The sequence below is a fragment of the Centroberyx gerrardi genome, chromosome 8 (assembly GCF_048128805.1).
Source record: "Centroberyx gerrardi isolate f3 chromosome 8, fCenGer3.hap1.cur.20231027, whole genome shotgun sequence".
NCBI lineage: Eukaryota > Metazoa > Chordata > Actinopteri > Beryciformes > Berycidae > Centroberyx > Centroberyx gerrardi.
In genome coordinates, this window is record NC_136004.1 from 7266149 (window position 1) to 7293759 (window position 27611).

The 27611-nt window shown below is 47.8% G+C and overlaps 1 protein-coding gene across 6 annotated transcripts in view; it reads left to right on the forward strand.

Annotated features, from left to right (window-relative positions):
• The window catches only part of fbrsl1 (fibrosin-like 1), a 272295-nt gene that overhangs the window by 194088 nt on the left and 50596 nt on the right, over positions 1–27611 (forward strand). The window contains exon 1 of one of the 6 annotated variants that reach the window (XM_071902694.2): positions 17606–17642. The exons of the other annotated variants lie outside the window; for them this stretch is intronic. The gene's annotated coding sequence lies outside the window, so the exon portion shown is untranslated. Of the gene's footprint in view, positions 1–17605; positions 17643–27611 lie in introns of those variants that run through there. 6 annotated transcript variants of the gene reach the window in all.

Here is a 27611-nt window from a genome sequence, read left to right on the forward strand (position 1 = left end):
CCATATATAAAGTTACCAGATACACATATATGCAGATCCATCCACGTACAAGGTGTTAGTCAGAGCCACTGTAGGCCTATACAAAAACAAATGAAAGGATAAAAACAAAGAAGACGGGCAACTGGAGGTATAGCCATAACCACTCATTAGCACCATTAAAAATTATTAAAACATACCTCAACTATTATAGAAAAAGATTTTCCATCAACTACTGATATATTTTTTTAAGTGCTTGTCCCTAATGAGCTCCTATATGAATATTCACATCAGTTTATGGAATAAAGCCATTAAAACCGAGTAATGGAGTCATTGAACTACAGCCATATTGGTTCACATTGTATGGGCTCTCCATGATGCAGTAAAGCTTGACTGTATGGATTTAAATCTATTGTCATAATTTTTTTATTCCAAGGCATTAGCCATGGTATCCATTTCAGTTGAATTTCCAGACTCTATGTTAGACCACTAATTAATTGTCGGTATGTGGACATTGTTTCACATACAGCAGTGTGTGTGTGTGTGTGTGGCAATTCATACATTCTCCGGAGAGTAGATGGCTAGCCGGGGATAGAGAGAGAGGAGGTGGGGGGGTGTCCAGAGGGAGCTGTTTGAGTGATGTGTTTTGGGGGTAGTGGAAGGTGGGGGGGAGTGTGGAGGAAGGGGAGGACGAGGGGAGCTTGATGGGACTCTGCGGTGGGAGGGAGGGAGTGATCTTAAGGGAGGGGGGATGCTTTAACAAGCCCTAGATTGTTAGTGACAGGCAGATACTTCAACACTTAAAGTAGAAGGTTTGATTTAATCACAGAGCTGTCATTTGTTATTTGTCTGGCTCGCTCCACCGGGGCCGCGGCTGATCAACTGCCTGGTCCCCAGAGGGCCCTTTTTCCCCCTGTAATGTCTAAATCCTCTGCACAAATTACAGGCCTGCACCACCTCCCCTCCCCTCCCCTCCCCTCCCCTCCACTGCCCTAGCCTACTGCGGCCCTGCCAGGTTAAGGGATGACGGGCCGAATTGGGGGGGGGGTTGCAGAAAGAGAAGGAGGCGGGGTCGGTGGGACGGCAGGGGAGGGTGAATGAGGGAGAAAGGAGGTACGGTAGCTTGAGAAAGCGAGAGAGAGAGGGAGAGAGAGAGAGAGATGGAATGGCCTTAGGGCCACTAAAGATCATTAATAGGACTGTCAGGGAGGTTGCCAGTTGGTTAGCTTCTCATAAATAAGGAATGAGCTCCTCCCTCCTCGCCCATTCCAGTTCATTAATAATGCCTGCTGCAGCTATTTTGTTGCATCGTACTTTCAAGAGAGAGAGGTGAAGGTGGAGGGGTGACTGAGGGGGTAGCGAGGGATGGAAGGCCTCCCTTCCCTGCTCTCGCTGGTAATCCGATAGGACGGCCCTCCAAATTAGCAATGAGTCCCTGATACCGCAGCACAGAGTCAATTAATCCCACAACCGGTAAGGAAGATCAAGCGGGGGCGGGGCCAAGAGGGATTGGTGACAAGAGAAGGGAGAGGATGATATCTGCTCTGTCTCTCTGCGACGCTCCCGGTTGTTCTTTGCAGTCTTTTGCACTTCTTTGCCGTCTTTGCACTCTTTTTCTCTTCATTTTTTGGAGGGGAGATATCATTTACTCTCAGATCCAACCCACCATTCTCTTGGGATCTGGATTGAGAGGGGAAGGAATCACCAGATGGAGAGATTGAAAGAGATGAGAGAGAGAGAGAGAGAGAGAGAGAGGGGGGTGGTTGTTAAAGAGAGAGAGGAAGCAGGTTCAGAGGGGTCACCCTCCAGGTAAAAGCATTGCCTTTTAATTAGGGCGAGAGGATATGATTCTTTTATAAAGGCCAGGGGCCTGGGCACTGTTGAGGCTGATAGCAGTCAATGCCGCTCATTAACCCTCCCTCCCGCTCTCCGCTCTCGACATGACTCCATCTGAGAAGGCACAGATAAAAGGCTCAGCCAGGCCACAAATGACAGGAGGGCTTCTGGGTTTCTGCTCCATATACTCACTGCTCTTCTCTTCTCTCTCCGCTCTCTCCTTCCCTCTCCTTTATCCCCTTCTTCTCTTGGTCACCGACATCTTAAGCCCCTCTGCTCCACTTGGCTTAGGCTGAGCTGGCTCTCTCGCTCCGAGGTGGGCTACCTTCCCCTGCCGCAGAGCTGGGGGGGGAGAGGCGTCCATCATACTCGTTATATTACATTTGGGAGCTTCTTTCCTTCGTTGTCACTCTCGCCGCGGGGAGGAGGGCTGCGGGACGGCCTCGTCCATTCGTCATTCCTCCGTCACGCATCATATCTGCAGACGCCGCTGATTAGATTTTGATGAAACACATCTCACCACTGTGCTCCAGCATTTGCAATAGTACACTATTGTTGGCCCATGGGAGGCACTGCAATTACAGGTCAAAGGTCATTTGTTACTGATTGGTCCAAAGGGAGAATGTTTCATTCAGGGCGATGACATGTTTACTGTCATCTTACTTAATTTGCCATTCTTTCTTTCGCTATTGTGGTCTTTCTTTCTTTCTTTCTTTCTGTCTGTCTGTCTGTCTCTCTGTCTGTCTGTTCCCCCCCCCCCCCCCCCAACACCACTCCCTCCATGCAAAGAGCTGCTCTCAGCGCTCCTGGGTGTTTCCAGACATCAAACACAGTCATGAGAGTGATGGGAGCAAGAGAGAAAAAGCGAGACGGAGAGAATAGCGGGGGGGGGGGGGGGCAGCAGCCAAAAAGCCATGATGTATGATTTTATTCATCCCTCCTTCCTGTTCCTGATTAGGGGCCTTTAAGCCGTGATCGATCGGCCCTCAGACCAGCCCCAAATCAAAGGCAGATATGTGCTGAGTGAGTGGGAAACACATGGAGGCTTTAGAGGCCTGTGGCTCTGGAGCGCACAGCAAGAGGTTGATTCACTCTGCAGCCCGGCCAGGGAATGGGGGAGACCGGGAGGGGGGGGGGGGGGGTGGAGGGATGGAAGGCTATTGCACAAGAGGAACACACATAGACGCTGATTGGTATGTAGGTATGCTCGTCTATGGGCATGCACACACACACACATACACACTTGGTGCTTATGCTGCCTTTATTTGCTGACGGAAATACTGAAATTAGGAATTGAGTGAATATGAACAACCCTAAAAAGTGGTAAATACAATTGGGGAAGAGGGAATTTTCTATGATATCTGAGATGTTTAGGAGGCAGGAGACGCTTAGGAGGCATTTCTTGATTTGCACTTGTATTTTTTTTGTTTACTTTTGTTTACAGGGTCTGTTTTGTTAGTATTTCCAACCAAAATCATGCTGCGGCAAGCTGCATTTACGACTTCAGCAACGCAGTAGTAGCAGCGTACGAGGAGACGTTGAAGTCCAGCATTAGTGAGGACCACCTGGTGCGAGTTCCCAGTGGGACGAGCGAAAAGGAGACGCACACATGCACACACAGAGAGGCCTGACCTCCCTCGGCTCCTCCTGTCTGGTGTGTGTGTGTGTGTGTGTGTGTGTGTGTGTGTGTTGCCCCGGCGGTCAGTGGCAGGTGGAGTTACGAGCCGTGACAGCACCAGTCACGCTCGCAAAAAAAAACCCCAAAAAAAAACACAGGAAAGAGGCCCAAACAAGCGTGTTGAAACGTCTCCTAGCCGACCGCCAAACCCAGATGCAAAAACTCCCCGTCCCTCAGTTCCCCACATTTTTCCTTCACCTCATCCACCCCTCCCGCACTTTCTCCCCCCACCTCCCCTCCCCTCCTCCCGGTCTCCATCCACTGGAGATGTGCCCCAGTCTCCAAGAGATGAACACACTGCAAACAATTTATGATGCCTCTCCGAGGAAGTCAGATCTGGCCTCCATACCTTGGGGACCGTTTTTTTGGGGGGGGGTTTTTTGTTTCTTTTCTCTCTTTCTCTTTTGCGGCGCTGCCAAAAGAACATTCTGATATGTAATCTCTGGCTGGAGGAATGGCAGACAGACAGACACATGTGCACAGCGCACATTTGTTTTCCTGCTCTTGACCTGCGATCGACTGTAGAGCCGTGGAGAGAGAGAGAGAGAGGGAGAGAGAGAGAGAGAGGCTGCAGTACAACAGATGGTTCTCCTTAAGGAGCCGAGATGAAGCTCTTTGTGTTACAAGTGCTCTTTGGTCTTTTTTGAGACTCCAATCGGTTCAGGCTCCCCTGCTGGGCTTTGCTCCAATGTGCTGAGGGCAAATGAGCGCGTACGCATGCACACACACACACACACACACACACACACACACACACACAGAGTTGGGTTTCTGATGAATGGTCTCACCTGTCGTCCCGCGGCGAGTTATTGAATAAACTCAGTTACAGTCGAGGCTAATAAATTGTCCTTGGAATTGCTCTGGAATCACACTGTAATTATTGGTGTTGTCATTTGACATTTTGGATGACTGCATTGGGACTGTGTGTTTTCCATAACAATTCAATATAATACAGGTTAGAGGGATTAGAATGCATTACATAAACTCATTCATAGTCCTGTCAAAGGTCGCTGCAAGTAATGGAAAATATTTTGTTAGGAATTGTTGTGTAACATGTCACACGTAATCCTTGTAATAAGCATTCAGGTTGGCCAAGATAATGTAAACGTAACCTACTTTGCCTATTGAAAGCAGCTGGCGTTCAAAGATCGAGAAATGGGCTATTGAGTAATCCGCCATTCCTATTATGGTGGCTCTAATGAACGATCACACATCTGAACCAGCCGCTTGTTAAGACTGATATCTGGAGCTTCCGACAGATTAATGCTGAATCTGAATAGGAAATGGAGTGCATCTAGCAGCCCGGGCCTGTCTCGGAAGAGAGAGGGGGGAAGGGGAAAAAAAGGGAAGGGAAGAGGAGCGATTGCCTCCCCGGCGGAGTGATGGCATCACTTCTCAAAGCGCGCACGCTCGTGACAAGTAAACTGAAATCATCATTGATGTTATTTATTTTCAAATGCTCCTCGCTTGACAGGCGACATCTTGTTCGGCGCGCATCCCACGGGAGGCCTCGGTGCTCAGCGCTTCCCCGGCTCCATCACGCGCAGACAGCCGCTCGGCGCTGACACCAAAGCGGCGGGACTCGCTAGAGACTTGCTCTGGAATTTGTCACAATCCCCGCGCCACGCGAAAGAGAACACGAATGCGCCCGGCTTCCTTGTTTACACACATCCAGATCTGTCGCGACGCTTGTCTCCCACCTCAACATCTGCCGCCGCGCTGGAAAACAAGAGATTGTTTGCCCAGAGAAAAGAAAGTCCACCGAAGATTTGATGTTTTCGGCGCTGGATAAATGTCAACAAAAGTTTAATCTGTGGAAAAGAAAGTGTGCCGCAAATGCCAGAGCGCTCACTTCCCGTCTGCGTCTGATTCAGACGCAATACGAGGAATTCAGGAGTAAATTAACCTGTCTGTCAAAACAAACTCTCACTGTGTTTTCCAAAAGGCAAATCAAACGCCTGTGAATTACTGCTATTGAAGTCATTTAACTTCATCAAACATTTATTCTGATATTGACCAGTGACTATGCAAATAACAAGTTATTATGTTGTCTCTGCATATTATGGTAAGCACCTCTCGTTACCCTATTTTTCCAAAGATAGTGCAAGGTTTCTCTCGCCAGTTTTCCACTGTAATCCATCACAGACATTAGATCATAGCAGCGGCTCCAACTACACGATTCCGTGCTACTAACAACATTGGCCAGCACTGCCTATCTCAGCACACTCAGGCTCAGTGTCTGTGTGCGTGCGCGCATGTGTATGTGTGTGTGTGTGTGTGTGTGTCTTTGGCAGCCTGGCCCATCCATTCATGTGTACATGGCCCCATTATCAGTCAGTGGCTGTCTGAGCTCAGGGGAGGCGGTGTAGATGAAGAAGCGAGCGTGGCGGTGGGCAGGTAAACCAGCCGTGAGCCAACACCAGAGCCCAGATCCCTCGGCACAGCCCCGCTAAAGGAGTCCATTTGTCAAACGTGCCTCCACCGAGTCCCGCCAGGGAGTGCATTACTGGCTGGGGCCCCTGCAGGGATCGCTCCTCTGCCTCGCAGCCACACTCACTCACCGGGCCGGCCGCCCAAGGTGCTTCTCGCAGTCAGCGGTGACCAGCCCCCGGCCTGCACTCACTCGATTGGCTCATTAATAAAACAGCCCCCGCCCGGGAGCAGGGGACATGCTCCAGCGCTCTGGACATCGCTTTCTCCAGCTAATGGGCCAGCCGGGAGAGGCCTTTGTCTGCACCCGGCTCCCTCACATCCTTCAACGTGTCAGACAAGACAATGCAAGGGAGGATGGAGGGCTTTGACTGTGTAAAGCCCAGATCATGTTGTATGAGAGCCCGGGCTGGAGTTCAGTATTCACCGTAGACCCCAATGTGTCTCCAGTATGGGCAAGTGCCTAAGCTCCATCAATCCCACTTAGCCTCACTTGGCCGAACCTCCTCGATTGTGTGTCCTCTCTAAACGATTATGGACTGGCTTGCATGTGTCATCACCATAAAATATCGACACATTCCGCAGTGATTCCCGCTCCCCTTCCGCCTCCTCCTGCGTGGTTTAGCCTGGGCAGTGTGAATTTAGCCACTTTTTGTCTTCCTCTTCCACATGTTGAGCTTGGATGGGAAGCGGCCCCGATTCACAGCTGGGCTCCTGGGGGAGAAACGAGAGTTTTGTTTGTGTTGTTGTAGGGCGTAAATCTAACAAGAGAGGTAGAGACGGAGCACTAAGGCTTATGGATCCCTCCGGGGTCTTACCGAGCCCCTCACTAAATAAATCTGAATTGAAAATACATATGGAGCTGTAAACCGTTCGCATAAAGGAGCGCTTGTTCTCCTCGAGGAGAGTATCAGATTTACTGGCTCCACGGCCCGTCTACTGGATCCCACCCTCAGCACATTAACGCAGGCAAGACATGGGAGAGAGAGACACAGTCGGTGTACATAAAGTTCATTGACTGGAATGTTTTTGTGATGTATCAAGCCAGAGCCCAGGAGAAGTAGCTTTGCTTATTGAGAGCCATGTTTGAGCCCCCCCCCCCCCCCCCCCCCCCCCATGCATGCGCTCTACATTCTCTGGAACTCAATAGCTAGGTTTCCCCTGCAGCTCTAAAAAGAAATCTCCAGGGGACTCAAACCTGGGGCTGTTTAGAGAGCAATTTAGTCACCGCTGTTACCATAGATTTCTACTTCCTGTTTGGCGGGGAGAGAGAGACAGGCGAGTGGAAAAGGGCAAAATTGGTACCATAATATTGCCAGACACAACTCACAGGGAGAGGTGGCTCTCCCCAATTATTAGCTTAAGGAAACAGCCTGGAGATTTATGAATATCCCCAGGTGACTTAGAACAGCCCTAGTCACTTCCATATGTGACCCCGAGGCTGAGCGGTTGACAGGGCCCTTCCAGGCCGATTAGGCTCCCAGGCCCTCGCTGAGAGGCCGGCCTTGTTGGCAGCCGGGGGCCGGGGGAGCGTAGCCTCTTGAGCTCAATTGGTAAAGATCACAGATGCGGCGGGCCCAATGAGGGTCGGCGAGCCGCTGGGCCGCCTCAGCCAGCGAGGCCCTCCTCCTTGACACTAGGTTTACTGTTACCCTCAGTTCCTTGAAGAGGAAATAACAGAGGCGCCAATTAAAGCTTTAAGACATTAAATAAAAACCCTCTGTTGTTGCCTTTAAAACATCCCAGTTAATGCTTGTTTGTCTTTACGACGGAGCCCCAGTCAGCTGCCATTCCTCTGCTTTCTATTAAAGCGGGATCGAGTGGTTTTGTGTTGAGGTTTTTTTTCCCTCCCCCCTTCTACAATCTTTCCCCCCCGCTTTCCAGCTCGTGGCTTGATTGCTATATAAACAACCTTTTTTTATTGCTGAAATGCATACTGTTAGAGGGGAGGAAGTCCAGATTTTGTAGACTTTTGAGGTAGTAAACAACTTACCTCTGCGAACATCCACAGGCTATAATGAGCACACTGTCTGTACTGTTTAAGTGATTTTGCCAATCAGAATACATTTGCAAACCAAAAGGCCTTCCCTGATAAAAGTCTCATGATAAACCATGAGACATCCTGATGTTTTGAAGGTTCGGTTTAATGAACCAAGCCATTTCAAGAATCCCTGGAATTTCAAAGCCCTTCTTGATAAGGCATAGAAAGCATTTAATGCAAAGAATGGCAAAGAATGAGCTTTAAGTCGGAGGAAAAAGTAGATCCCAGCCAGAGCTCTCACATTTGTACCCAAGGTCCAACCCATGCTGTTGTGTTTTTTAATGCAGTTACAGCAGTAAGATTTCTTCAGGATTTTTTCGTAGGGATTTTTTTAGTTCTTGGACCAAAGACATTTTCTATAGCTCCACAGTAAGATGTCTTCTTTTGTTTTTTTGTTTTTTGTCTTCCTCTCTGTGTATGTCAGCTCACTCTAATGCAGCACAGCATGCATACACTTAGTTTCGCGCATTTCTGTGTTATTGGATTTAGATAACCTGTAAATTGTTTTACCGGACAGAGCTGCATTATTGTGCTCTCCGTATGTCGCGGGGAAAGGAAACGATAAACTCAAAGAAATTATATTCATTTCATGTTTGAGTAACAAACACAATGGAAGTCTTTGAGGTTGCAAACGGAGGGCTTTTTGTATCCAGTCGCTCTGCAGTCCAGCGAACGAGGCACAGGCGAGCAGGAAGTTATGATGGACGCGCCTGCAGCGGCTCTACAAAGCCACAATGGAACAAAGAAACAAAAGACCAATATGAAACTGATGTCAGAGGCTCTCAGCTTCTGTCTCTCGGGCTCTATCTCTGTAATTAGCGAGGAAGGCCCTTGCCCTCGCACCACCCTTCCATCAACCCCCCCCCCCTTCCCGTCCCCGCTGGGGCCTGGCATGAGGAGGGCCGGGGCAGCTCGCTGGGGAGAGCGGGAGGAGTGGTCGTCCAGGGGACGTCCCGGGGGAGAACGGGGTTAGAAGTCACGGCCGGCTTGTGGCCAGATGAAGGAGGGAGCTGTGATGAAAAGAGGCTTTTCTGTGGCTCCCTCGGCTAAAGTGCCTAATCCATATTAGTTGCACAAAGGCCCCGCAGATTAGCAGACATCTTCATCAAAATTAATTCAAATTTCTCAATTTTTGGGGGGTAAGAGTGCAGACAGAAAATGGGCTTTTACCCAGAACTGCTGAGGAGACACTTTCTTCTAAGGTTCTTCACAGGTTAAGATATTCAGGTTGAGATCCTCAACCTCGGATGTGGAAGCCATTAATTTGGAGGGCAAGGGTCTTCTGGCTTAGAAAATGGGATTTTGGGTACTGACACACACAGTTATGGGCTAAAATGGAAACCATCTGACTGGTGTTAATGTCTTAACTCCTTTGTGGTGACTCTTCCACACTGGTTGAGGTTTAATAACTAGCTTCTTGTCTCATTATTACTTTCCAATGTCGTCACACACAAGCAGAATGTACAGACAGGCTAATAATATGGCACGGCCTCAGTTGGACTGTACTTTATATAATAAGGAGATGTGATTGAATAAGTCAATTTTCTGTTGATGCGCCGAAAGTGGCTGAAATCTAATTTCGGTCCATTTCTAGACTTCTTCGCCATTTATTTGTCATTAGCTCTATGATATTCCAGAAGCCTCCTCATGCATGCAGCATAAAGGAGGCATTCTTCAAAGAAACGTAAAACACGGCGTTGGCCACCGAGGGAAGTTTATGCGAAGAGTTGAAAGATGAATAGAGGGATTCACAGGCTCGAGCTGGCACGGCCATCTGTTGGGTTGATTGAAGTGAGGAAAGTTAACGTGCGCGGTCGCGGACGCTCGCCACTCGCGATCCGTCCAGCCCGGCCCTGTGTGAGATTTCACGGGCCGCTTCCATTTTTGGCTCTCCGCTCGCCGGCGTCGCCGTTCTCGGCTCACCTGATTACAATTAGCGGACTCGTGGTTTGTTTACCTTGGGCTTTGCACGTAGATTGGAGTTCCGAGTCAACTCTGAAGTTCGCCGCCGGTTCACAGAGGAGATCAGTGTAAACAGCTGGCCTCTTTCTCCGTGATTTGATTTAAAATCTACTGTCGTAAATTTTATTTAATGATGGTAATGTGATATTCCTAACTCAATTCATCTCATTTGCTTGCTGTTGATTTGTTTTTCGCAAAGGGGACTTTTTTTGCCCATTTTCCTGCTTCATGGAGGCTTGTTTCCTGCTCTGACTTGTAGTTAATATTAGATTATTCAACTCCTCCTTGTATTATCCCGTCTTGCCACATTCAGACACTGGGCTGATTCATGGACTCTGTCATGAGATAGTCGTCGAAACGACAACAAAAAAAGAAACAATATTACTCGACAATGGTCCATAGAGGCAGTCTCTTAAAAACAACACTTTGTAACGACTGTATAAAACTCACCGACTCTATCAACCATCCTCGGCTTTGAGATCCTTTGTTACAAACCGTCTTCAGTGGAAGTCTAAAAATGGGCCAAGGTCACAGCCATCCAGAGAAAGCTGCAGCGTATTCTTTCTGCGAGGAAGGAATAGGCCATACACAGAACGAAGAGTGCAATGTTCCTGTTCCACATCCCCTGCGAGACAAAACCGTGAATCAATAAAACTGCACAGGGCATAGTTAATCTACCCACCACCATCTTAGCCTCTATTTCGAGCGCGAGGGAAGCCGGCAGCCATTTTGTTTCCCCTGTTTTCCTGAATGGCTCCTCGTGAAAGGCAGGCGCCTGTGCATGGAGTTAATTAAGCCATAGTTTTAGAGCCGTAATTGATTGAATCATAGAGTCATAATAGAAATTGCGGGGCCCCGGCAGCTGTGTCTTACTGAATTAAAACCAGTGGCATCCTCTGCTGGTGAAAGGATATGTTAATAAGGCCTTGAATGCAATCAGATTTTGTTGTTTTTGCCCTTTTTTTAAGCCTGGGTGCTTCTTTTTTTTCCCTAACACTTTTCCTCAAGGGGTCTTATTATACACTTCTGTAACACTAGAGAGTTAGTGTGCAGCGCAGTGGGAAGCCAAAAGATCCCCCCCCCCCCTCTCCAGCTCCCTTAAATCTGTCAAAGCATCTGCCTCATCCACCCGGGCAAATCCTTTGACGTGTGGGGCTAAAGAGCAGGCCTTGTATCATTCATGAATGCTGCTGGATTTCCATATCTGACGCCGCGCTGGCTTACTGCTGGGAGCGCTCGTGTCCGTATTCAGCCCGCCGCCGCCAGACGCTGCGGCGTACGGCGGGCTGGGGGAGGTCGACGTCCGCACGGCCGCGCACGCAACACTTCTGTGTCCGTAGCCTGTGTTTTCTTTTCCGTTCCGTTTCCACGCGCCGCCAACGTTTACACGAGGACGCTCACCCCGACGCACGCATACAATCAGAAAGATGAAATTGCAGTTTGCGCGAATTTGCCGGGAATATATGCAATATGTGCCGTATGCCCTCTGTGGTCTCCATCATCTCTCTCTCTCTCTCTTGTTCGCTCTCTCTTTCTCTCTCCCACTCTCTCCCCCCCCACCCCCCCCCCCCCCCTATTCCCAGGCTGACCCTATCTCTGCAGCTCTACAGTACAGGGAGGTAATGATGAGAAATGGAGTTATAATGCCAGTTGTTAAACCTCAGGCCGCACAACAAATGTGCTTCAGAGACCCTGCATTTGTCTCTGAACGGATTAGGTCTTTGCTCTGGTAACCCTATATTTAATCTCACTCCAGCCTCTGCCGGCAACTCTGCGCCGCTCACGATAACAAATACTCTGTCATTTTCCCTCTCCTTATGCTTTTAACCATTGGCGCGCCTGAACCGGTGCGGCGGCGGCGCTTGCCCTCGATTATCTGTTGTTTTCTAGCGTAAGAAGGATGGAGAGTGAAATACTTATCCTTCAGAGAGTGTTTGTTATCTCCGCGACTTGACTGTGAATGTCAGACTCGCATTAAAAAAAACAGTTTGTCTGGGTTCTCCGCAGCACCTGGAAGACATTGCTCACTTTCCTCTGTTTTATCGCCTTTCAGGAGCCTTCCGTTGGTTCAGACATCATCCATTTTTCCCCAGCAGCTCACTGTCTCCTCGTTAGTTATTGTCTGCACGTTGCCATGTGGCCCGGAGCCTGCTAATACTCCATAATGGGAGGTCAGGTATTTTTTCTTTTCATTAGCATTTTGTACAATTATAATACACGCCTTTTCTGGGGACCATATGAAGTAGAATTCACTTATCACCCCCCAGAGTTGCCTTCAAACTTTTACTATTTTATTTGACGGTGACAACCTTTGAGCACCTGATCAGGCAGTAATGGCAGCTCCCTCCAAAGTGCCACAGATTATATGGTTATTATTCTCAGAGTGCGGGAGAAGTCATAGAATGTTAATAAACTGGTGCCAGTCTGTATTAAATTATCAATGTGCATGAAAAATTCATCTCCAAACGTCTTTCACACTTTCCGAGTCGGCGCGCAATTCACTTTTATCTTGTTAAAGGAATGGAAATTTTATTACAAGGGAAAATAACACCACTTGTTTTTCATTTTCCGTTTCGCATGCCGAGCGGCGGGTTCGACGTGAGATGGCTCAGATTATTGAGAGCGCTTTCGGTGTTCACGCATAATTTGGTGCGGCTTGGTTGTCCTGTCTGTAGCCTCGATAACTCAGGACCAACTGGCATGGCTGTCCTCTCAGAACGCCACACTGCAGCGGAGCATATCAGATGTTGTTATTGTGGGCACCCTGCTAAGAGCCCATAAATTACTTGCTAATCTCACTTCTCCAATTTCCATCTTTTTTTCTTAGTGTAAATTATACCCCGGTGGAGACAAATCGGCGACAAGACCACACAAGGTTGCACCTTCTGTTTTCCTGTTTTCCACACAAGAGCGGCAAAGTGCAGTTTTCGCTTCCGTCAATCTTCCCAACAGCTCAGGAGGAGGGGAAATGAAGGTACCAGGGTCCATAAACAATTGTGTATCAAATGGAGGATCTAGTTTGCACATTTTCTCCCGCCAGCACTGTGAAGAAGATAAAGAATGTCAAGGTGACATGTGCATGCTCTTTGAGGGAGAATAAAGACGGCAATGTCCTTGCTGATTCTATCAGTGGGAGCCATTCTTTACCGCCGCTCATTGGAAGGAGAGGGAAGTGGGGGAGGGAGGCCGTGGGAGGGTAGGGGGGGGGGGGTGTAGGAGAGTGAAAAGCCAGAGAGAGCATAACATCCCTCCTGGAAACGAACGCAAGTCCAACGCAACGCTGTTATCAGCTCCCAACTGCTTTTCCACCCCAATCGATCTGCGGTGTTGGGCAATGCAAATGGCTGCAGCTAGCCCTGGGTATTCTGCCATCAATGGAGAGTAATTATCTTCGGCAACAACCAATATTGGATTGTTAAGCCTCGGGATAAGGCAGAGCCTTCAAACAGTCACTCACCTCTGTGGGCTTGAAGGCTGATGGATGGATCAGCCGGGACTAGCTGCTGGAGGGGCTCCTGAGGCAAACTAGCAGAGCTACCAGCTCTCATCTCCCTCTGCCCTAGCAGCGCAGCCCTTTGAATCCCAGAGAAAATTCATTTTTAATGTGCCTGGCGGAGGGCGCTTTTTGTTCTACATCGCCTCGATCAATCAGGACGGCTTTTCATGTCGAACAGGAACCTCCAGAAACATTTGCCACGAGGGCTTTGATGAGCACAACTTTCAAGAAGGTTAAAAACACGCTACGAGCTGCCTGACAGGCCCTATACATGTGATAGATTCGAAAAATATGATTGCAGAGAGCCGAAGACTGCACATAAGTGAAAATCCATTACCGGCCCCCTGAATTCATCTCTGCATAATATCCTATAGAGCGTTTTGTCTCTGTATCTTATTCAGTTGCGTGGATCTCTAGAGCTCCTCTATTACTGTAAAGTCCTTTACTTTAAGTTGGGTCTCCTGAGAGCCCTTCAAAGTGTCTGACATCCTCTGGCCTCTGTTCTCAGTAGCGCTACTTGTATTCTGAAGTATGCCAGTGCTCCAAATGGATGACCTAGAAATGTTGTCCGTATTGAAAGATGGGAGTCATTGAATAAGGTGCTCATTCTCGCATAGTTGGTCTAAGCTACTCGAGCCCCCATAATGAATAAATCATGGATTCTGCAAGGCACTCTCTAGATAGAAATTACAATGTACAGCTGCAGAAATAAAATGGAATAAAACATGACTCTGTTCCGTTTTTCGTCGGTGACAGCCTATGTTGTGCCTCTCCGCCATCATTACTAGTAATGGCGAGGATTCACGCTGGAGATGGCTGCAATTCGAAATGAATGTGCGGCTTGCTAACTCCAGAGGTAGTTAGTGTAGCTGCCCAGTGTTCCTGTTTAAATGAACGATTTAGAAAAAAGAACCTGAAACGGTAAGGATTCAGATGCAGTTGTTAGTATAGGCTTTGTAGCTTCGTGATACACTGAATCCCTGCTCCTCGTAATCCTGAAATCAGCTGCTGAGCTAATTTTTTTTGTCTGCCAGTGCCTTCGGGCTTCGATATCGTTCAGTTTAAATGAGGATATCTGCTCTATAGAGTCTCAAATTCCAAAACGGGGTGATGTGCTGTTATAGCAAAAATGCCACGCTTCAAAAAAATTAATGGCATCATATTGAATGTACTCACCGTGGTCGATATGAGCGTTTCCTGTCAACATCTGATCTGGAATCAGCGTGTTTCTACCCACACTCCTGGCTTCTCTCTTTACATAACGGCTTTTACTGTACACACCTATTTTGGGAAGCTGGGGGGGGGGGGGGGTGCGGGGGCGTAGGCCAGCCTGCGGAGGGGCTGTGTGCCGGATGCTATTTCCACGAGGCAGATATTTGGACCAGGCCTCTAGATCCACTCAGTCAGTGCGGGCTTACCTGAGATTAACTGTTCTCCTGGCCGAGGCTGGCAGCATTAGCGGCCCACCGCTGAATGGACGCGGAGCCTAAAGCTGGCTGTTAAAGTGCTGAAGGACAGAAAATACACCCGGCCCTCCCCCACCCCCCCCCTCCCCAGAGGTGATGTAGTGGTTAGGACCCCCCGCCTCAGGAACTATATGTACCCCTGCTGGCTTAAGATTGATTCCTGCCAGAACCTTCTCTCATGTGTCCCTCTCGGTTTTCCAACTGTCTCAATGAAGGGAGAAAAATAAATACTAAAGGAAAAGGACTACACACTGTCCTTGAAAACAGGGTAAAACACCAAATCCCCGTATTTGCTGCTCTTTATTTGTGTGGACCAGTGATGGGAGAACGGCCGATACAATATGAACTTTTAAGAGTGATGATGCCTTGATGGCTTCAACCTCCACTGTTTTCTTTCTATAAGCGTCTATACGGCTCGGTTCCCAGGATGCCCCGCTGGTCCGACATCTGCTTTTCAGTTCCATACATCTTCCCTGGAACGCTTCCCAGGTTCGGCGTCATATACGTGCCTCCATTTCGGTCGCTGGTTGCTTTCGGTAAGCTGCTATTTTCTAGGATAAACAAAACCACGGCCAATTGCTCCACTGACCGAAGTCCGTTTTAGTGGCGTTTAACTTGTTCCCCCCGTTGAATTCAAAGTACTCCTGCGCCTTTCAATCTGACCTGTGTGGGCGGGTGGTTCGGTGGGTGTGTGTGTTTGTGTGTGTAATGCCCTATGTTTTTAAGGGGAAGTCTGCAGGCTTGGGGATGGCCCTTAATCACTGTCAGCTGGGAAATAATTACAAGTCTCGCATTCCTGACACAAGTCCGCAGAGTTCCTCTTAACTCTTATTGACGTTGCACGCAATGCAGGGCCTCACCTACGCAAAATAGATGCCCGGTTTGTTTTTAAGGGGGGGGGGTGGGCATCATAATGTATTATTTATCCATTTGCAATACTGTGTTTATCAGTCTTTATAAAGGGATTTGTTTCACATAACTGAGCTCCCATTCTCTCAGGGGCATCTGCGGAGTATAACACAGCATGGCAGAAAGTAAACACCAATCTTCCACTTGTCTCCAGACAAATCCGCGGGGAGGGAGTTGTGAAGGAGCCCCCTCGCTCTGTCTTGGCATTTTTTTGCGAGCGTAAGCCTCTTTCAACCCGACTTCAATCACGGCTAAGTTAAGCAGGTCGTCGGAGTGAACAGGATAACCACGGGGCTAACTTTGTAGGAGACGTCAAAGCCCCCATCCTCCTCCTCTTTAGCCTCGGAGAGTTCTCCTCCGAAGTGCGTTTTTTAAGAATAACATCTTCACTGTGGAAAAGGAGCAGATGGGTAGCCTCGCTCGGTCAGGACCGGTGCCAATCCATATTCCCCAGGCCGCCTTTAGAGCGAGAGTTTGAGGGAATCGCTGCAGACTGGATGGGTCAATAGGGGGGAGTTTTCTGTTCTTCGCTCCCTTTAAAAAAACATGTCTGTGTGTGTGGGTGACGTGCTGGTAAATCATAAACCGGTCGGTGATCATCATGATGCATCACAACCAGTATGAACGAAATTATTTTTATTGTCCAAAAGTGTATTCATTTTTCCTTTTTTCCCTTAAAAAATCCTCATATGACTTACATCAGTTTGATAATACTGCTGCCTACTGCTGATGTACTATGAATTTACCATAGAGATTTATATAAGCCTACAACTGTGGGTTTAAGTGGGTTCACCCCCCACTACATCTCTGGTGCGTGTAATAAAAACAAAGCTAGATTGTCTTGGGATTTGGAAAACCAAAGTCATATTTAGCTCCAATAAAGTGAATGAATACACTAACTGTGAAATATACTAGGCATGTTTCTGGGTTTTTTTTCACATATGGGAAATATTTTCCTGAAAATCCGGTCACAACTTGCTAAAATTATGTATTTTTTTAAAAGGCACACAGGCGTGGAAATTGCTGGAAAAGAATAAATATTGGGTTAATTATTGGGAATAGTGTAACAAATCAGATCAAGCCCTCGTACATTGATTGCTCTGGTCTCGTCCTGTCCTCATTTTCAACAGCGGCTCCACACACACACACACATACACACCCACACACACTCACACTCTAGACACACACACACACACACACCCAGCCTGACGCGCAACGCAGCCCAGTCTCTCTCTCTGTTGCGCACGGAGAGCAGGTCGGAGAGGAGCGGAGCGCACTGCGTTTTTCGGGACTTCTCGTCTTATTAAACGCGTCGGGATCTTGTGGATAACCGTCAACCGAAACCCCCCAGTGCACGACAAAGCCTCTGCACGACTCTTGGATATCTATTTCGTTTCGTTTTCCGCTCGAGATCGACTGCTATTTTTGGGAATCTATTGTGAACGATCTGTCATCGGCGCTTTCACTACACGACTTGGGATCCTATGAGCGGCGCTCCGGCTGGACAAAGATCCACTGTTTTCTCCCAAGGAGCCCGAATATTTGCCCCCCAGAACTTTAATGAAGTGAAAGAAACTGAATTTTCGTACTATTTCCCGATGGTGTGACCGCTTTTCAGCTCCGCGGCAGACGGGGAAAAAATACGCTCAGTGAAGATTTATTGTTCCAGCAGGTTATTCCGTGTTGTGAGTTTTACCACCGTCTAACCATCGGACATTTTGTGTTTCCAAATTGGATTTAACCCCAGTAAGGCTCGGGTGAAATGCCTTTGTAAATCCGTGTTCTTATTTCCCCCAGTCTGGGTGATTTGGATACCCACCGCGACCGATCTCGGCGCATTTGGACTCGGTAAGATTTATGAAATTTGACCGATGTTGTTGTTGTTTGCTTTTATCGCTTTTCCAGGTGAAATATTTGTAATGATCAAGAATAAAAAATCCACGGTTCTGCTCGAAATTAATCAGCACAGCGATGGAAAAGGCTGTTCATTGTTGGGATTTGTATCGTATAGCCGCTTTCCGCCGGTGGCAGGCGCATTTTCCTCTCCAACGAGGCGCCCCGCATTCATTGTAAGCAGGGATGTAGTGGAGGGTAAAAAAAAAAGAAAAGAAATAACACTCACTTTATCCACCTTTTATTTCCAAAAATAGAGTTTTCACACCTTTTAAAGGAATTACATAAATCTGCATGGGTTAAATCCATAGTAGCCTATACATTATAGTGTTATCTATGTTATAAAACTGATGGAAGTTACGTAAAAAATGAAAAAAAATAAACTGATGCTTTTCTGAAAATATGTTTGAGTTCGTATTGGGGTTGTGATGATATGATGATCACTGACTCGAGGTTATAGTTTTATCCGCCTTTTTATTATTTAACACTACTGGTTGCATTAATAGTGCGTTGTATTCATTTTGTAACGCAATCCTCAGCAGTTTTTTGTCGGTCCGGTTGCTTATTATATTACTCTCCATTTGCAAATGCACCGCGCACGACATTGACACAATTGGAGTTTGTCCCGTGTCTGACTTCTACTACCACGGGAGGAGCTGTTTAATTAGGTTTTGTTCCCCCATTGAGCCCAAGAATCTCAGCCATCAAGGTTAGGCTGGATCACATGTCGCCCTGTAATATTAGTTCCGCACTTGGCCCCTTATGATACGAGCCTGTCACTTTGTCATCGCTTGCATCACCCAGAAATCTATTGTTAATAAGCACATGCCTCTAACGAAGACTCCACTATAATAATCCTATAATACTCCTATAGTGACCTGTAGTGTGTCTGTCAGTCTATAGTGACCTTATCCTACTTAATGCTATTTTAGATCTCATATGTAATATTCCTATAGGGACTTATAATGTGGCTGTGGTACTCTATAGTAAGCTTATATTGACTCTATTCTAATGTATGGTGTATTTTATCTCCTATGGCAGTGGTTCTCAATCCTGGTCCTCAGGTCACAGATTACTGCTGGTTTTGTATCCTACCAGCTAGTTAATTGCATTCACCTGGAATCCCAGGTGTAAATCAGCGCCTGATTAAATGGCTAGAATGGAAACCAGCAGGACTCTGAGTCCTGAGGAGCAGGATTAAAAACAACTGTCCTGTGGTATCATGCCAGTGTTCCTATAGTGACGTATTGCATGTCTGTGGAATGGAATAGTGAGCTTATAGTGACCTTATCTTACTTAATAGTATTTTTCTATCTCCTGTGGTGTCTCTATAATATTCCTGTAACATTCCTGTAGGCAGTTTTGTTGTGCCATTTGTATCTTATCCTTCTAAAATGTATTATAGAATTATTATAGCTCTTTTTTGAAAGGATGTTCATTGGGTAAAGGTGCTGTTGGATAATATATTTATTCACATTGTAATAGCAAAGACATTCAAGGCAAGACGTCTTGTGATTTGGTATATTATGGGATATTCTTTATTTCTTAGAAGCTCTTGCTACAGGGACAAAATAGTGATTACGGTGTAACTGTAATGTCTAAAAGCAATAATACATAGAATAGATTGTTATTAGATTATGGATTATTATGTTAAAATATTTACTGTCACGGAGACAGACGTGCGTAGCATTAGTATTTTGGAAATGGTTTAGATTTAGGAGGAAATTTAATTATATTTCTGTTTCTATTTGGTTAATGTTCCCAAGCCATTTCGCCTCAATATGGCACACAGAGAAATGTGTGTTTGCTGGTATATACGCTTTGTTATACCTGCCAATCATGGTCTGTTCCTACGCTACAGGATCCAGACAGGCTGTGTTGGAAATGTCATTTTGTTCTCATTGGTGCAATGGCAGCACTGTAACTGATGTGGTCAGTGATGAGGTCTCTATAAAATATTGTCTCAGTCCATTATGTCTTGTTATTGGGTGTTAGTTCTGTGTGTCTGTGGGTTGTGGAGCGTATGACATTGTAATACCTCTAGCACACTGACTCTTCAACCCGATACTTCCACCACCTACATATTAAAATATGTATCTCTCTCCGCTCCCCACCACCTATCTGTAATCTACTGCAGATGGGGCTCTGGAATTAGCTTGCAAAAAGCTCTCTTATTCCTATCTTCAAAAGCCCATTTATCTCTAGCGGAAAGCTGATAAGAGACAGGCCTGCTTGGCAAACGTGATAAGAGGGTGAAAAATCCTCCAGCTATTTGTAATGTAAGAGTTCAGGCAGATCACAGCTGGGGGAGACATGACAAACCCAGCATCATGAGACTAATGCCTTGTGCCCCCTGAAGCCTGGATACGAGATAGAGAAAGAAATGGAGATTTATTCTGGATCCATGCGTGAACTCCGAAGTGAAAAATGAGCTCGAGAGACGTTCGAGAAAATAGCCTGGGCGTTCGAATGCGATACTGTGCGTTCTCAGTGGAGATGACGGTGCCCAAAACCTCGGAATACTATCAACTGGCATTATAAAGTAACGCTTTAGCCCGCTAAGCTGTTTTGAACGGAGCGTCGTCTAGCTTAGCGTTTGCAACAATCTGTGAAATAAAGTAGGGAGAAAAAAACATGTCAGTGAAACATTTTTGTTGATGCATTTGAGGTTAAAGCTGTGCTTAGGGAGGAACGTGCGTTAAAAGTATTGTAAATCCCAACTGGAACCTGTCTGGAATGTGGAGCTAATCCAAATTGGCTTATGCTCCCAGACTTTAGCTGCCCACTGCGAAAAGCTCCAAGAAATATGGAAGTGGGTTGTGCCGTAGGATTGCAAAACAACTTGCCACTCATTCCGCGGGCCGGTTGAGGCCAGCAACAGTAGGCAGCATCGAGCCGGTGTTTTCCCATCTCTGTCCTGGTGTTCCTTGTGATTTACTGGACAGAGAACATGATCATCCCTGGTCCTTGACTATGGCAGCTCCACTGCAGTGAAGAGGATGGATGTTTCCCAGGTGCTGAATCTGCTTTCTGCAGACCCACTGACACAGCTCCACCACCCATAATGCCCATTCCATCCATTGTACCATCTATTTGTTGGCGCAGATAGGCCGCTCACATGCAAACTATACTGCGTTGCGGATTACATATGTTGTAATGTGCGTAACCTTTGTAAAATTCGGTTTGTGGGAAGCAAGCACTTATACAGACTTATGAGCCACAGGAGATGTGGATTGTTCCGAGGACATGTCATTACTGTATAACAAATGACACGTAGCATGTGATGTTATTCATACTTCAAGGACACTCCCTGAGCTCCACCACTTTGTGGGTCCACAGTGGGAGATGGAGAATTTATGCTCGTCCCTGTGGCACTTGGATCTACATCTTAATCCTGACAAGGGACTTGCCATAAAGCACTCTCTCTACACTGAAAGCAGAGGGAGACCTTACAAAAGAGGAAGCCGGCGTGCAGCGAGGCGTTTGGCAGGCTCGGCTTTTAATGCACACTGCAGAGATGTCTCTGTTTTTAACATTTAAGTTATAAATAACGCAAAGGGCCGCACAAGGCCAGCGGCTGTAAAGGGACAGGGAGGTGTTGGCAAAACAAAATACTTTTTTTTTTCTCCCTTTTTTATTGCATGGCGGTCCCCTCAGAGCCGGCTGTGTTATTAACTGCGCTGGACAGCGGGGGATTTATGTGCGGGTCCAAATGGAAGTGACCAGTGACCTTTCCTGTGGCGTTAGCCAGCTCTCAAACTGCCAGACAATGGACTGCTTCAACAATGAGCCGCGGCTCTTTGTCCCTCATCTCTTCCTATCTGATGTTATTTCCTAAATGTGGGCATCTGCTCGCTGAGAGACCCGGGGCTCATGTCCTCTTTTTTCCATTTTTTTTCTCTCCCTCAACTCGAAATGTCAACTGTGCGCCACACAAAGCAGCCATCCAAGGCCTTTTGAATACCTCCAGGTACCGCTGAAGTCATAGGTCAGCCAGTCACTCAGTCAGTGGGTAATGTGTGTTTCATGCTCATGGCTCAATGCGGCGAGCGCTCTGCAAGCGGCTGCTGAGCAACACAGCGCCCGAGAGGCGGGGTGGAAGCGGACCGGGTCACGGCGCTAGGCCGTGGCGGCGTTAGGGACGTTCTCCTGTGGTGTTGTTATTGTTGTTATCTCCGTCCCATCCCTGACAAAGACGTCCCACTTCACTTCAAACAGCTGCTGAAGCCCATACATATTTCAAAAGAGCTCTCCCTTTAATCCTCACGGCCCTTCTGCAATTAGCCATTGACAGCAGCGCCTAGTGCAGTTCATGATCTAATAGAGGAACGGCTAGAGAAACCAGAGGCCCTTTGATTCTCGGCGAGCGAGCATCTCCTGCTCTCAGCCCGCTCATTGGGAGCCATCTCAAGGAGAGGTGGAGACACTCGAGCGAATTCCCCCTTTTCAAGCTGCCGACCAGGGTCAACCTGTAATTCTGGCAGCTGTGCGGCTCCTCGCCCTCCCCTCGTCTTGTCCTCCCCGCCCGCCTACCCCCCCACCACCACCACCATCCCCAAACAGTGCTTCCCTGAGAGCGGGCCGTGTCTTTTGTTACCTTTATGAGGCGTAATTAAATGTGCACGGCGTGGCACAGTGTTTGAGCAGGAACCCCAGGCGTGCCATTAGCCAGATGTGGCTGCTCAGTCCTTAATGATAGAGGAACAGAGGCGGAGGAGACGAGCCCAGGAGTCCTTCATCACGCCATCCCGAGGTGTCGTGTGGGCCTAATTGCCCCATCGTTTTGTGCGCCATGCGAGCCCCCGTGACACCTAGCTTCATGCATTCATTATGTAGTCTCCCAGTGCTACTTCAGGCTGCGGTGTTCATGTATAACCGGAGGTGGGTGGTACACTGCAGCTAGGCTTTTAGCCAGCAAGTATGATTCATGAGGGGAGGGGAGTTCTTAACACCTTTGTTTTGAACATTGCACGCAAGTGGTGGTGTGATGTACTGTGCTATGCAGTGCATTAATGGGATTTATCTGACTAGAGAGGGTTTCATGTGCTGTAGTCATGAGATACTGTCTGAGAGGGGTAAGAAGCACCTTTTTAATATGGAGGTGCTGTTCATCTTCTCTTAAGTTGCACAATGCACATCATTATTTGTATGTTTTGGTTGGATTGTTGAGCGTTCTTTCGGCATTCAGCAGAGGCTGTTGAATTCTGTCAGTCTACATTCTTGGTGTTAAGAATTGATGTACGTGTCCTTGGAAGAGGGGCCAACCAGGAGAGTTAAGAAGCCACTTTTCTAGAAAACTACCTGCTTGTCTGTCTCTGCCTGGGGGCTTTGGAAGCGCTAAGGGATCAGACTGACAAACGCTGACTGATCGGCTCACATTCACACAGCGTTTCCTTCCAGCCTTGCTTGGGATCTTACCATTGAGAGTTCTCATATTTCCTCCTAAGCCCTTTCACTCGCAGTGTATTAAAGCTCCCCCCCACCCACCCCCCGTCTTTTAATCTGGCCCGCGTGTTTTTCCCCCTTAGTAAGCAGATTTGAGTCGGGAGCTTTAATTAGATGCGTCTTCTCTGGGATGCGGATGTGTCGGGTGGTCCGTGTGCAGCCTGGGGAGCGTTGGGTGGAAATGGGCCTACATACCAAACATACGGCACCCTCGCTGGAAAGCAGGCCCCTTCGTTAGCGAGGAACTGACGAGCTGCCGCTCACATTAGGGTAATTAACACCGCCACAGATTGTGGAACAGCTGTGCAATTTAGCACTGTGGCAACACCAGCGAGTCAAGAGAGACTCTGCAAACAGAGGACGGCTATGGAGTAGATTCATAGAGCGCCTCGCTCAGGCCCCATCCAAGCTCTCTCCAGTGGCCAAACAGCGCGTATCCTCAACTACTCAGCAGAATGGCATAACAAATCATTAAATTCTCATTATTAAAGGGATTTTTAAAAGTTGTGCACTTAAGCAAAGCAATAGAATATTATGATTTGGATCGTCTTGGACAATGTGTGACACAACAGGCTGATTGTTTTAGAGAGTGAATTGTTCAGACATGTTTTTGTTTCCAGCCTGCAGTCACTATGTTTCACCACCTCTCTTAAAGTTATGGCCATGCTGGTTTCTGGATCTAAGTTGGTCAACATGGTCTGTATCCATGAACAATTTACTGGAAACACCATTTTGGGGCTAGTCATCAGCCTTGTCTATAGTTGTTGTGGAGAATGGATGGACCGTGTGTAAAAGGCCTCTGCACTTTCTCTCCCCATGTAATTTAAGTCCCTTTTCATCTTGCTTTTCTTGGCAGTGTCTGGCTTGCCCCCACAAAACCAAATTATATGTGAGAAGTAATTAAAGCGTCCTGCTCTCCTTTTTGTTTCTTTTTGATTATAGTTAATGCGTACCATTCCGTCCTCCACTTTTATTCGGCTTGTTTTTTATCCGCACTGATCCGCAACATCTGGTTTTGGGTTTAACCATCGGGGAGTGGTGAGAGTGCGGCGGAAAAAATGCTCGTACACATGGAGTTTAAGCTGGAGTATTTCTCTGTGGATTCCAACCTAATTATTACTGAAAAACACAAGCATCCTGTGATATTTGACTTTCTGTCATGTTGCTAACATTTTACAGTGACGCCCCAAAGATGGCCGTTCGCCATGCAATGGAGGCGAGTTATCCTTTAAAAAATCCCCTTGTGTAGACAGATTGAGGCTTAAGGTTAGTGTACATTTCTGTTATATTAGAGAAGGGCATCTTATATTATTTGTTTAGATTTACAGATTTACAACCTGTAGCGTTGATTTGAATTGGTATATTTCATATGGAAGGAGCAGAGTAACAATAAGGAGTTGCACAAAGCTGAGTTAAGTGAGTCTTGCAGGGTTGAGCCCTATTGCCTCTCTCTCTCTCTCTCTCTCTCTCTCTCTCACTCTCTCTCTTCTCTCTCTCTCTCTCTGGCCTATCAAGTGTCAGTGACAGTGACATGCCCAGGGCTGTCAGCAGGCCATGTCCTGGCTCCCTGCTCCGTCAGAGAGCGAATGGAGAGAGCCCAGGGAACTTGTTAAATTTCTGCTAAGCTAGGCTATGCCGACTTTGACAAGAGACATTTCCTTCCTATCTCCTCCGGTCCTCTGCCGCCATCATCAACCACGACTCAGTGAGTGAACAGGGCACGGAGACGATGCAACGATAATAATGTGAAAAATGTCTATCTGCGGTAATGCCAGGTGAAGGCGAACGGACAGGCAGGCAGGCAGGCAGCTGCTGCAATGTATTCTGGGAGGCTGGGCCAAGCCCCAACGGGCCTGTCATTTATTTATCTATCTGCAGTGTCTTGAGAGGTGAGGAGAGGAGAGATGGCAGGGGCTTCGCTCTGCCGGAGGGGGCTGGCCGACTCTTGAGGGATAGGAAATATAATTGGGCTGCTCTCACTCTTGGCTATGGCACCAATCAGACATTTCACCCTCCCTCTCTCACCCACCCACGTTGCTCGCAGACATAGCCGAGGAGATGAGGCAGCGCTGGCCTTTCAGGCCCTGCGCAGGGACAACCCCAAACAAGACTTGTCACTTGTGCTTACAGTGGCATTTATTTGATCGGAGGAGGTTTTTCTTCCTTCCATCCCCCAGCCCCTTCCTCTGCACACGCTGTAACTGCCTCTCTCTTGGGCCTGAGCAGTAATGCTGGAGACCTGAATGCAACTTGGCTGGGGCTATCCGTGACTACCGCTGTGCAAAGGCAAATGACTTTGCTGTGAGGGACAGGCCACCTGTTAGTGATGGGGTGGGGGCGAGTTGACAGAACAAGTGTAGCTGTCAGAGAAACAGGTTAAAGTCTCTCCCAGCAGGAGGTTGGGGTGACGGGGGCAGTGTTTCCACTGGCCCATCACCACCACATGGGCCCAGACATGCCCCCTGCGTTGTCAGTGTGTACCCCAGTGCTCTGGAAGCATCGCTAAAGTAGCACGAACCCCTTAGAGACACGGAGAGTAGAATCTGTCAGGAGAGTCAGTGGGAGAAGTGGTAGGTCCCTACCCTGTAGATTGTTTTTGTGGGGAGGGGAGAGAGGGGGGAGGGTGTCATGCATGGTGGTGGATGGTGTAGGGAGAGCGTTGAAGCCTGCGAGCGCATCTGTTTCAGCTGCTCTAATTGCGTATGGAGGTATTGATCTGTGGTGGGTGGGAGGGCACTCTACCAGAAGCTCTCGCCTCCCCACACTGGCATCCCGCCAGCGGCCTGTCAATCATGGGGGTGGGTGGCGGCCTGGGCGGGGATCAGAGTATTGGGAGGGCAGGCACAGGGGTGCAGCAGAGCGTACCGGGTCTCCAATTATACGTGTGGGGGGGGTGGCATGGGGTGGGAGGGATGCCAGGCAGGTTCTTGGGGGCCAGCTGGGCAACCCCTGCTGAGATGCACCTGAGCAAGTCGAAAAGACATTAATAGCAGAAACCGAAAACGGGGCTGTTAAAAATGTACCAGTCTCGACCCCCAACTCCCCCGATTCCTCCCAACAATGGCTGCGGATCCTCCACTGACTGCGCCTCCAAACAATCCCAGGCATGCTCTGAGGACCCTTGTTGTCGGGGAATAACAAGAGCAGCACGAAGAAGACATGCCTGGGAGCTAGGCTCGCCCACCCACAACCCTTTCCCATTCCGTACCCCTCCCCTCCCTCTTCCTCATCCTGCTGTGCCCAGCCTCACAGCTTTTAACACTTGATTAAATTCCCTTCTCTCAGCTAAAGCTTTTAAGCAGTACAGAGAGAGAAAGAGAGAGTGTGGGGTTTGTAGAGGAGATGAGTTAGAGGCCGACGAGGCTGCTGTTGGCTGTTTCTGGTCCTGGGATGCTCTGAGGGTTCTGAGTCCAGATCCTGGATGATGGAGCTTAGGCTCCTCTGGCTGTCTTATCCACCTTTTTTCACCGGGAACTCTGTTTACAATGGCCTCCACCGTCCAACCACAATGCCTCTTTAACGCCGACAGACACGGTATGCAAACACACATCCACATATCCCCCAATCGGCTTTATTCCTACTCCGCTGAGCAGTGAATGGCATATGAAGGCCCCGCAGCCTGGGTCCACTAATCCAAGGATTCTCTCAAATGTGAGCAAGGGCTGCTTGAACACACAAGCTGCTGCCTTGACTCCATCTGTTAGCATATCTCCTATTCAAATACAGACAGAAGCCACCTGAGCCAGGTTGAGTGTTTCTTAATGCACAGACACTGAAATGAAGTTACAGGAAATGAAGGTTGCCATAGAATTACCTTAAGGGTCTTTAAAAAAAACAAGTGCCCGTTTGTAAATGACACAACTAATTACATCAGCTATCAGCATCGCTTAGACACTCAGACACTAGAGCGGGCTTCCTTTGAAAGAGGAGACGAGTCAACATTTAAGAGGTAGTTTGAGAGCATAATAGACAGGTTTGCTTTATTGACAGGAAACAGCTTTGTTAAGGTGATCTGGCGCTGCAGTAATGAGCTGTTTAACCTTGCCTCTTCCCATACACCATACGCAGAAATCAATACAATGCATAATGTACACACACTCCAATAACCTCGCTGGAGCCAAGATACTGCAAGTGAAAATGATTGGCCTCTGCATGTGACTCGGCGTCCCTTTTGCTCATTGAGTTCACTCATACCCCGAGACTCCCAAGGAAAACAAAGCTTTTAACAAGCGCTAAGATATTCATTGTTGCCATCATGAGCGAGCCCCAGAAAAGGGTATTAGTGCTCCAGGGAAAATTCTTTGCCTGTTGTTTTTTCTTTCCACATGAATAATTTAAGGAGTTGCATGTAAGACAAAGTTGCATTACTTGCTTCATTATATTTTAATCCAGAGCGAATGATGCTCTGCATATACTTGGCATGGCCGACAACTTTTAATGGTCCTCTCTGCAGCGCTTGCTCGTAAATCCGCTGCAGCC